Here is a 12,034-nt window from a genome sequence, read left to right on the forward strand (position 1 = left end):
TTTAATGTATTTAACAAATTCATCCCCTTTTCAACGAGTAATTAAATTATTAGTCCAGATCCCATGTCATCTAATTACTCACTCTACCCCAACTTCTAATGAATGATGCATGTCAATTTGATTGATAGGTTGCCCAAACCAAATTATTGCCATTGATATCTCTTCTATTTGGTATTATCTTAATTTAATCACAATCACTGAAAATTAAAATAAAAATCTGGATTTTTACTGTAGAGGAATTTGGAAAATTATTTTATAATTATTTAATTAAAGTTAGATAAAAAACTCATTGTCAAAGTTGTTGATTTTAAGCTCTCAAAGATAAATCATGAACTTTAATCAAATCCACGTCAATATAAACGTTAGAGGAAGTTTTAGATACTCGAATTTCTTTATAAATTATTGTCTTCTAAAATACTTAGAATTTTTAATATCCAAAATTAATTTATTTGTCATATTGACATGAGTCTTATTAAAGATCAATAACTATCTTTGACAACTCAAAATTAATAATTTTGACAATGATATTTCTTAAATCTTACGTTATTTAGATATTGTTTTTTAAATTATTTTAAATATTAGAAAAAAGCTCATTGGATGATTGAAGACAAAACATATACACATGTGATGTCGCCATCGCTAGACTTGTGTTCGTACGAACTTGTGTCTTCAACACGTACCACGTGCATTTTGTTCTTTTTAAATAAAATTTGTAATAATTTTTTTTCATTTCTCTCATTTTGGCCACAAAGTTTGAATCTTTGAACACAAAGTTTGAATCTTTGAACTTTTTCAAATTTAATCAAATTAGTCTCTAAACTTTATTTTGCGTCAAATTGGTCTTTAAACACTTTGGGTGACAAATTGACCCACAATTTGAACAGTTTGGTCTAATTGGCTTTTGAACTTTTTGAGTGTAAAATTAGCCCCTAAACTTATACATTGTCAACCGAAGTCCATGGATCAATTTGACCAAAAATGTTGAGTTCGATTACCAATTTAACTTCAAAAATAGATACCAATTTGATCAAACTTATTACGTTCAAAGATTAAATAGACCTAAAAAAGTTTGAGGGTCAATTGAACCAAACTTACGAAGTAAGAACTTCAAAAGATATTTTTTGTTTTAAATCTTGTTCTTTATTTAATACTAACTTACAATTATTATTATTAGTACACATTACAATTTTGTAATATATATTTTTATTAGTATGAGATGATTAATTATAAGATAGTATTTGTTTTAAATTCTCTCAAACAATTGACAACGAATGCACACACGACCTGAAGGCGTTGCTACTCGAACTCAAGACCTCAAAGGAGAACAACACGTCTTTTAATCTCTGAGATCGCTTGATGATTTCAAATATATTAATAATTATAAAACCTTCAAATATATTAATAATTATAAAACCATTCTTTCAACCTAAAAAATTTAATTTTATTTGTAATTTCATTTTCCGCTACTTATTGAAAAAATTATAAAATAGTTTTTTTAATGTAATATTATTTTTTAATAATCAATAATTTAAATGTTTAAATTTATATTTAATTTAATTGATTCATACAAATCACAATTATTTCTTTAACAAATATAATTCATTTTAATGAAAAATATGATATTCAGATTTTAATATTTATAATTTAATATCCTATTCTCGTATTAAGAAAAATATCATTTTTATCAAATAGAAAATTAAGATTTCTTTCATTTTCAATATCTTATCTCTTATGTTATTTTGATGTCCCAACTACAAAAAATGAACTCAAACCATAAGATTTTAGTAATTCAAACTAGAATTATTAGGAATATTAAATAATAATGTTGATTATAGAAACATCTCTCACTTAAAAAGATAAAGAAACATCAGCAATCTATGGAGCAAATGATTAAAAACTCTCCGTTTACATATTCTCTATTTCCTAGATTGTGAGTTTATTATTAATAGGAGTAAAACTTTCCATCCCTTCTCCCAAGTAAAAATTGTTTAAAAAATAAAATAAATAAACGTCATTAAGAATTTACGGATGCATCCCTTTAGAAAAATTAAGAATTTAGTTTCACCCAAAAGCTCAAAAGTCAATGGCAATGGGTGCCAGCTTAATTAATTAAATAATTGCAGGTTAATTAATTGTAGGGCGAGTGGGAAGGTGAATGTCTCAACTTGTAACCTATAAAACTTTGTGCTTCATTCAAAGATTCAAAATGGGTAAGCATTGATAGAAGAGTAGGGATCCAAGTGGGGTGTGACAGTAAAGCTAATGGTGGTGGCAATATATTGTTAAATTAAAATTTATAAAAATCTTGTTATATTTTTCCCTTTTTTTAATACTACACTTTTTCTTTCTTTTGTCTTTTTCCTTAGTTTTTAGTTTTCATTTTTTCCAAGTTTCTTTAATTTTTGGACCCAATGGCAGACGTGGAAGAGAACCTAATGGATTTGTCAATTGGGGATGGCGATAAAGAGTAGGGCCGTAAAAAGTTGACCCGACCTGTAAAATTGATTGAAATCGACCCGAGTTAAAATTGTTTTTGACCTGCACTATGGCGATCCGAAACCGACTCGAGTCGAAACTGGTGTTGACTTGAACCCGACCTGCATCCGACCTGAGAACGACCTGAACTTGAATTGAACCGAAAATATGATACCCGAACCCGAACTGCATCCGACTGATATGAACCCGAACCCGAGATTGACCTGGTAAATAACTGGTATTACCCGACCTGTTTTTAACTTGACCTGTTTTCAACCTGACCTGTTTTTAACCTGACCTGTTTTTAACCTGACCTGTAAATGATCCGACTTGTTAATGATCTGATCTGATATTTACCCGACTTTTATATTACCAGGGAGGAAATTATAAAATTTTAATAAAATTATGAGTTTTTTAGTTTATGATGTAATTAAAAAATTAATATGATTACTTTTTTAAATGTTATAAAAATATTTTATGATAATTAAATTAATAATAGACATGTATATAAAATTTAATAAAATTAATAAAATTATTTAAATATAAATTAGATAAAACATTAATAATGCAAAGAAAAATTAATATAGTTTAATTTATATAAATTTTATAGTTTTATTTATATAAAGAAAAAATAATAATATTATATAATATAACTTGAGCCTCTAAATTAAAAAAATAAAGTAAAAACTAAGAAAAGGCCCACAACCCATAACCTAACTAATATAATTTATTTTTCAATAATTTGGAGTGATTATAGTATCATATTTATTTATAATTTTTCTTAATTATACATTCTACAAACACGAACATAAATCCTCAAAGAAATGCGAGGAAGTTTCATAAAGCACGTTTGCCTGTCTTATGGGGCAGAGAGAGATCCCAAACCACGACAATTCCCTACAAGCTCATTTCTAAGATCTGAAACCTCATGATGACTCTCCTTCTCAAGTCCCACTCTCTCACATAATCTTCTTTCCCTCTTACCTGACAACTGTATCACACACATGAGAAATAAGGCTCTTTTTTATAAATATTTATAGGTCAAAGTCAATGATTAACCATCTTGTTTTTACATATGCTTTATATTAAAGATCGTAACTTCATTTTTATTCATTTTAATCCGAAAAATTGACAGTACAATAATACTCTTAGTTGCCATGTAATCAGTGATCACGTGCGGACGTTGGTTTGAAACTTGTTGGTGGACAACAAAGTTAATAATGGCATTGCTCTGATTGCGTGATATTATAAGAGCAAACTGAGATATCTGTGTCTTTGCCAGAAGAGTTTTATGTATGATTGGATTCACAGCTCTCCTATCAAATTAACAGCGATTTTTCATGCATATGAGCTTCAACATAAGATCCCAATATTGTTGTAATGAGCAGTAATTAGTTGGATAGTATGAGCAGTAAGAAACAGACGATGGAGTCGGCCGGTTATATATATTTTACGTTTCATGCTCCAATTGACGTAGATTTCTCGTGCTCGGCTTTAGATTTTGTAATGTGGCAGTGGTCACCCTGTTGCAACATCCTTGTCTGAAAACTAAAGCAACAATTGCTTATTTTCACGGCTTCAGGGTTTGTAGTATAGAAGCATGGTGGAGTGGAAGTGGATAATGAAGAGCGTTGCTGCTGTTGTTGAAGAAGAAAAGGAAGAAGTTGTTGAAGTTGATGAGAAGGCCAAGGTTGAAGAGAGTACGATTACTGAATCGGTTTCTTTCAAAGAAGAAACTAATGTCGTTGGTGAACTACCCGGGGCTTAAAAGAAGGCTCTTGATGAGCTTAAACAGCTCATTCAAGAAGCGCTTAACAAGCACGAATTCACTGTCAAAGAAGAAAAACCAGTAGCTGAGAGAAAAATAGAAGAAGAAAAGAAAGAAGAGAAAGAGGAAGAGAAACCTGTTGCATCTGTTGAAATTTCAGAAGAGTACAAGGTGGAAACTGAAGCACCCGCCTCTGTTGAAGTTAAGGAAGAAGAGAAAACTCTTCCTCCACCACCACCAGCTGATGAGCAGACTGTCGAGGCGGCGACCGTGGTAACCGAAGTGGTTGAAAAGGTGACAGCCGTAGACGATGACGGCGCCAAGACGGTGGAGGCAACCGAGGAGTCTGTGTAGTATTAGTCGCCACTCCTCCCGCAGAAACAAAGGAGGAGGCCGCCGTTGAAGTTGCTCCTCAAACCAGGGAGACAAAAGAAAAGAAAATAAAGAACTGTACATTGATAAAAAGTGATATCAAGGCGAACATACATTCAATGTGCATATAAGTTGTAATGCATTAACATGAAAATGTTATTCAGGTATACCTCACGACCAGCAAGAGTCAGCAAAACAGCCCCTAGACCTCCAGCGGTTAGCCACCTCTGTGTAGACCCAACAACTCCATGAACAATGAAACAGCAGCGACAAACTGCATAGTATATAGCTTTCCCTGCAAACTGGAAACCCATCTGCCAAAAAAGGAAGAGATGATGATTTAGTTAGAGCAATGTCACCAACGTTTCTTGTATCTCTGATCTCAATCGTCTCCATGAAGAATCTCTGCAGTTGCTGAACCGTTCTGTATAAAAAACATTTTAACCAAGTTTAATGGTCAACAAAACAACTTTCATGGAGAACTACAACTAGGAAAGCATTATCAACAATAAAATATCAACTTCAGTTGAACAAGATTCTGAAAAGAAACATTATTTGGCGGGAAATGATGTTGATTTTAGCGCCACATTGGCGTAGCCTTTTGGCTTAAGCGAGGTAGAAAATTCGCGTGTTTTTTAATTTTATTTGACATTGTAGCTTTGTCTCTTAGTTTTAAATTTGTTCCATTTAATCCAAATTTAATGATGTAATATATTAATTTTAAGCTTCATATTTCAACTTTTTTTAATTTAATCCAAATTTAATGTTACAATTTATTAACTTAAGCTTCATATTTAAAATTTGTTCAATTTGATCTTTATATATTTTTCAATTCTTTCAATTAATATATATATTTTTATAAATTATATATTTATATATACTATATAGTTTATATATACTAATGAACTATAATATATAGTTGGTATATCATATACTATATAGGTTATATACTAATGAACTATATATATAGTTATATATACTATATAGTTATATATACTATGAACTATATAATATATAGTTTATATATACTAATGAACTATATATAATGTATAGTTTATATATACCATATAGACTATATATATTATATAGTTTATATATACTAATAAATTATATAATGTATAGTTTAGGGTTTATGATTTTTATATATAGTTCATATGTAAATTATACTATATAGTATATATAGTTTTTATATATAATATATAGTATATAAATATAAACCCTAAACCCTAAAACTTAAACCCTAAAACCTAAACACTAGACCATAAACTATAAACCCTAAATCCTAAACCATAAACCATAAACCCTAAATCCTAAACCATAAACCATAAACCATATATGTTCAATTTATTTAAATTTTATATTTGTAATTTCATATTTGTTCAATTTAGTCCTCAAAATTATATTTGCATTTGAAATTGACCTATACTTATTACTTATTTTATATTTTTTAATTGGCCCGTAACTTTTTAAATGGATATAATTTAGTACTTTTAATATTAATTTAAACCTCACAATTTAAAATTATTTCGATTTGATCCCTCATCAATGTGTGTTGTTTAATTTATTTAAATTTTTATTTTAAATTTCATATTTATCAATTTAGTCCTTCAAATTATATTTGTATCTAAAATTGACCCATACTTATTACTTAGTTATATTTTTTTAATTGGCCCATAACTTTTTAAATGGTATCATTTAGTACTTTTTTGTATTAATTTAAACCTCACAATTTAAAATTATTTCGATTTGATTCCTTTGTGTTGTTTAATTTATTTAATTTTTTATTTGTAATTTCATATTTGTTCAATTTAGTCCTCCAAATTATATTTGCATCTGAAATTGACCTATACTTATTACTTATTTATATTTTTAAATTGGCCTATAACTTTTTAAATGGGTATAATTTAGTACTTTTTTGTATTAATTTCAACATCACAATTTAAAATTATTTCGATTTGATCCCTCATCAATGTGTGTTGTTTAATTTATTTAAATTTTTATTTGTAATTTCATATTTGTTCAATTTAGTCCTCCAAATTTTATTTGCATATGAAATTGATCCATACTTATTACTTAATTATATTTTTAATTAGCCCATAACTTTTTAAATGGGTATAATTTAGTACTTTTTGTATTAATATCAACCTCACAATTTAAAATTATTTCGATTTGATCCCTCATCAATGTGTGTTATTTAATTTATTTAAATTTTTATTTGTAATTTCATATTTGTTCAATTTAATTCTTAAATTTGTATTTTTCATAAATTTGAACCATGATTATTTATATTCTTAGTAATTTACTCTAAATCATATACAATTACAAATTGCAATTTAACGTTCACAAAAGATGAAAATAAGTAATTCAAAAATAAAAATTAACCCGATTTGAACTCAATTCGTGTCTGATAGAGATCCGACCTGAATTTTATCTGCTAATGATGTGACCCGATCTGAACGAGATCCTACTGAAGTCAACCCGAACCTGAATTAACCTGGTCTTTATCTGCTTCACACCTGAATTGTTTTTACCTGAATTGACATCGATCCGAACAGAAAATGACCCGACCTGAACCTGATCTGGATCCGTTGTCAAATCAACCTGAAAATAACCCGAACTGATTTGACCTGACCTGAACCCGATCTGGATCTGGTGTCAAATCAACCTGAATTGACCTGTACCCGATTTTGCCCGACCTGCCAAGATCCGACTGAAACCTGACCGATTACCTGATTTTACAGCCATAATAAAGAGGCGTTGTAAATATGGGTGTTTATTGAGTGAATCGATCACGAGTTGAGTAGAATTCGATTTATGTTCGTTAAAAGATTTTTGTTGTTCAACTCGACTTGTTGCTCGTTAAACTCGATAAAATTTTACTCGACTCGTATTTGTTAAAAGAATTTGTTGTTCAACTCAACTTGTTGTTTGACTCGACTTGTTGGTTGTTATATTCATTAGAATTTTTACCTTGTTTTTAAACTATATGTAAAATCAAGTAAATTAATAATTAATAATTTAGTATCTTTCTTATTTATTAAAAATTAAAAAAATTAATAGTAATTATTAATTAGTAATTTATCATCTTTCTTATTATCTATTAGTAAATTAGTAATTATTAATCGGACTTTATTTTTCTTTATTTGAATAATTTTTAAGATAACTATTAAAAAATATAAACAAATTAGTGAACTGCTCACGAACTTATCAAATTGAGTTTGACCTTACTCAACTCAATTCATTAAGGTCCCCAGTCGAATTCAAGCAACTCACGAGTTACTCAACTCATCAAGCATCCCTAGTTGCAATTAGACTCGAGAACTCTAGACGCCCCAAAGGTTTTTTGGAAAAAACTTTATAAATTTAGTATAAAATATTTAAAAAATAAGATTAATATATTTTTAAAAGAATATTAACACATTTAAACATAATTTGACATCGATTATTCATTTTCATCAACTAAAAAAATCTATACAATTTTTAAATTTGATAGCACAAAATAAATTTTCCCTAAATTTAATACCCAAAATAATTTTTCTAGCTCCACCCCTGACTTCAATATAGCCATCTTGTTCGTTAATTGTTTTGGTGGGATCTTTTCTTACTTTGAGAATGGTAAACCCTCAGTCGATACAAATGACTCTTTCAAACATTTGACATTTGATTGAGCTAAATTTCTGTTGGATTAAAATTCATAATTATGAGCACATACTTTTAATGTATATTGTTATAATAAAATATGTCATAAATTAAGTGACCTTATAAAATCATAAGTGCTATAGATACTATTAAAGTTGTATTTATAATTTGATGAGGGACAGAGTTAAAAGTACAAACAATAACTAATTCTTATCTCGTCAAAGACTTTATACTCAAGAGAACTTTATCTTATTGGAAGATCTCAAGCAATCTTCAAGATCTCAACATTCTATGTAATCTCCAACAATGAATTTCCACAAATTTATCTAGTATTTCTTGTTCTTGATGATTTTGGGATGGTTGGATCTAGATTGGTTTTATATTTATTATGATCTGATTCTAACATTTTCATATCAAATATGCGTAAGGGTAGGTTTTTCTTTCAAGGAGTAGACACAAATAGAATTATGGATGGAATTTTAATTTCCATATGCTTGTTTTGTATCAAATAAAGGAAGAGAAGATCCAATGGTTGTTTCTTTGTCTTTTTCAATAGTTGAGGGTGAATACAATATAATATTTGTTCATAATATTTGTAAGTTACATTGCAGAGACTTGAGACCTTTATAGAAAATAACATTTTCTTTATTCACTGAGCTTGTTTGATCTTATGGATGTTTCATTGTTTAATGTAGGTTTTTGAATTCAAGTTCATGATCTACCCTATAGGGTTATGTTAGGGACGGAGGTAAAGCACCTAGGAAATTTTATTAGGGTGTTTCCCGCTTATGATATGAATTTTTTGTGTGTTATAAGGGAACAATGCATATTCATGTATGAATTGATATTCGTAAGCCTTAAAGTATGATATTTTTTCAAATGGAAAATCTGCGAATGCGAGATTCCAGTATGAAAAGCTCACCTTTTTGTGTTATTAGCTTGGCCACGATGAAAACTTCTTCCCTGTTTGAATTACGAAGGGTAATCAATAATCAATAAGATCAGAGCATCAATCTGATTCTGAAAGCTAATTTTCGCTCTTAGAATAGAGAGGCATATGCATCATCCGATAGACAGAGGTCAGAATCTGGAAGATCAAAGAATCAATCTACTTCCAGAGCTAATCCTAAAGGATATATGAGGAGTAATATGCCTCAGTATGTCAAAGGACCGATCTACTTGCAAATTATTCATTTCAACTACTTACAAATCTCAAAGGCAAGGTATTTATTTACATATTTAAAACCAAAGGTTGCACATCTGCTTTAAAATATAGAATTTTGCTATGTTTAAGATATTACGTAGAATTGTAAAAAGAATAAAAAAATTTACGTAGAATAACCATTATCATTTGCTTTATGCTTTGTTAATAATTATCTTGCAGCTTGTTACGTGTCGTTTTAAGGGGCATGAAGTTGATCAATGGCGAAAAGATTAAGAGTCACCTGTGGGCTGATAGGTTTGGCTGGCAATGAACGTGTGGGGAAAGATTAAAGCCGAAGGTGAAAGGTTGAAGGAATATTTGCCATTGCATCCAAATCTGGCCATATTCCTTGCAAATTTCTCCCTCTCTCTTTCTATCTCATCACTCTCATGCAAACACAACACAAAAGCTCGATCAGAACATAAAAGACCACGTCTAACATCAACGCTTCTACTTTTTCTACTTTTCCATGAAAACGGGAACTCCAAACTCACACATATGCTAGAGAGCCCTCTTGCTAAAACTGTAGAGACAGGAGACGACAAATTTTCTTATGGCATATGTAATATTGTCACTGAAACATGTATTTACGTCACTATTTATATTTTGTGACGTTAAAGTTGACGTCACTCAAAGTGTGTTACTAAATGCAAAATATGACGATATATATGTTTTCATCACGTATTATAAAACATTTAGTGACATTAATGAATACTATCACAATATAATTTATATTCAGTGACAAATAATTATATCATCAAATAATATAAAATTTTGTTACTAATTATTCATATCGTCACCAATAATATAATAATTTTATTGCATAAATGACAAAATTAAGATCATCACAAATTTTTTTATTGAAAATTTTAAATATATAAATTAAATAAATCTTAAAATTACAATAAAATTCTAATTTTTTTTGTAAATTATAATAAATATTGTGAATTTTCTATAAATTATAATAGAGGATAAAACCTTATATAAATTACAATAAAGGATAATTTTTTTTACAAATTACAATGAAAAATCAAAATTCTCATAAATTACAATAATGAAATATTTTTTTACAAATTACAATATCAATCCATATTTTTAAAAATTATAAAAATATGCCCAAAATTATACAATCATTACATTTTGATTCATTCTCTCTAAAATATCCAAGATCGACCCCCGATTTCTGCCACTGTTCCACTGCCTCTCGGTTGTCATTGCTGAAATCTTGTAAATACCAAAAAATTAACCATAAGCAAAAAGAATATTATTATCAACCAAAAACCACAAAGATAAATCAAAATAAGAAAAAGAAAAAAATAATAATAAAAGAAAAGAAATAAATATATTGAATTCTGATAATGTTATGGTTGCATAGAGGATAAAGAAAGGATTTAAGGAAACAGAGAAGAATAGATTGAAAGGAAGAACTTCATAGCATTTTCATTCATAATTTTATTTGTTTTTTACAACCAGTATATAGTTGAGATTGCTGAGAATTTAGTGCCAGTTGTATTGTCCTTGCATAACAACTATATTCCCTTAACCGTTTCCTTCTTTGGATTCATTTGCAGGCTGTCTGGCTATTGGGCTCATGCTTCTCCAGTTTGGGCTTGTTATTCTCTGATCCATAACCATCTGATCCATGCTGCTTCCCTTCAGGTATGTTTCCCGCTTGGTCCATGAAATTCAATCTGTATTTCTCCAAAATCCCTAATTCCATTATTTTCCCTAATTGTTTCTCATATCTTCCTATTCCCGCCTCATGGGTCATGACAATACCACTAGCTGTAGTCGATACTTGTCCCCAAGGATTGAAGTCAGGAAATTGTGATTGTAGCACCGTGAAATCTTTCCAGGTAGAGTTTTCCACCCTTAAATTCGACCACTGTATGAGCAGTTGAGTCACGACCTTGTTGTTTCTTTTGATAACGCGTTTATCTAAAACAATCGCAGGATAAACCTACAGTTTTCCATCGGAAGTAAGTTCAGGTGGGTCTGTGGAAGATACACCTTTGTTTCTAATTTTTTTCTTCAAAAGGCTAATGTGAAATACTGGGTGTAGCCGAGAATGATTCGATAATTCCAGTTGGTATGTGACTGACCCAATTCTCTTTTTGATTTTGTAGGGACCTTAATAACGAGCAGATAACTTCAGATTCTTGCGCAAGGCTAATGAAGTCTATTTATAAGGTTGAAGTTTAAGGTAAACTTCATCTCATTCTTTAAACTCTCGATCACTGCGCTTTTTATCTGCATAATGCTTCATTCGATTTTGTGCTTTGGTAAGTTGATCGAGTAGTATACTGTTTACATTATCCATTTCTTGCATAAATTGTTGCACATCAGCCACTCTTGATTCAGTCACCCAGGTCATTGTAGGTGGTGTATATCCATATAGGGCAGTAAAGGGAGTAGTACCCAAAGTTGTATGAAAACTAGTATTGTACCACCATTCTGCATGAGAGATCCACTTAGCCCAAGAATTTGGCTTTAAAAACAAATGCCTCTTAGTTAATGCTCCAGGCATTGATTAAGTCTCTCTGTCTGACCATCCGTTTGAGGATGATAGGTAGTTG

This window comes from Hibiscus syriacus, unplaced genomic scaffold (assembly GCF_006381635.1).
Source record: "Hibiscus syriacus cultivar Baekdansim isolate YM2019G1 unplaced genomic scaffold, ASM638163v2 tig00111022_pilon, whole genome shotgun sequence".
Taxonomy (NCBI): Eukaryota; Viridiplantae; Streptophyta; class Magnoliopsida; order Malvales; family Malvaceae; genus Hibiscus; species Hibiscus syriacus.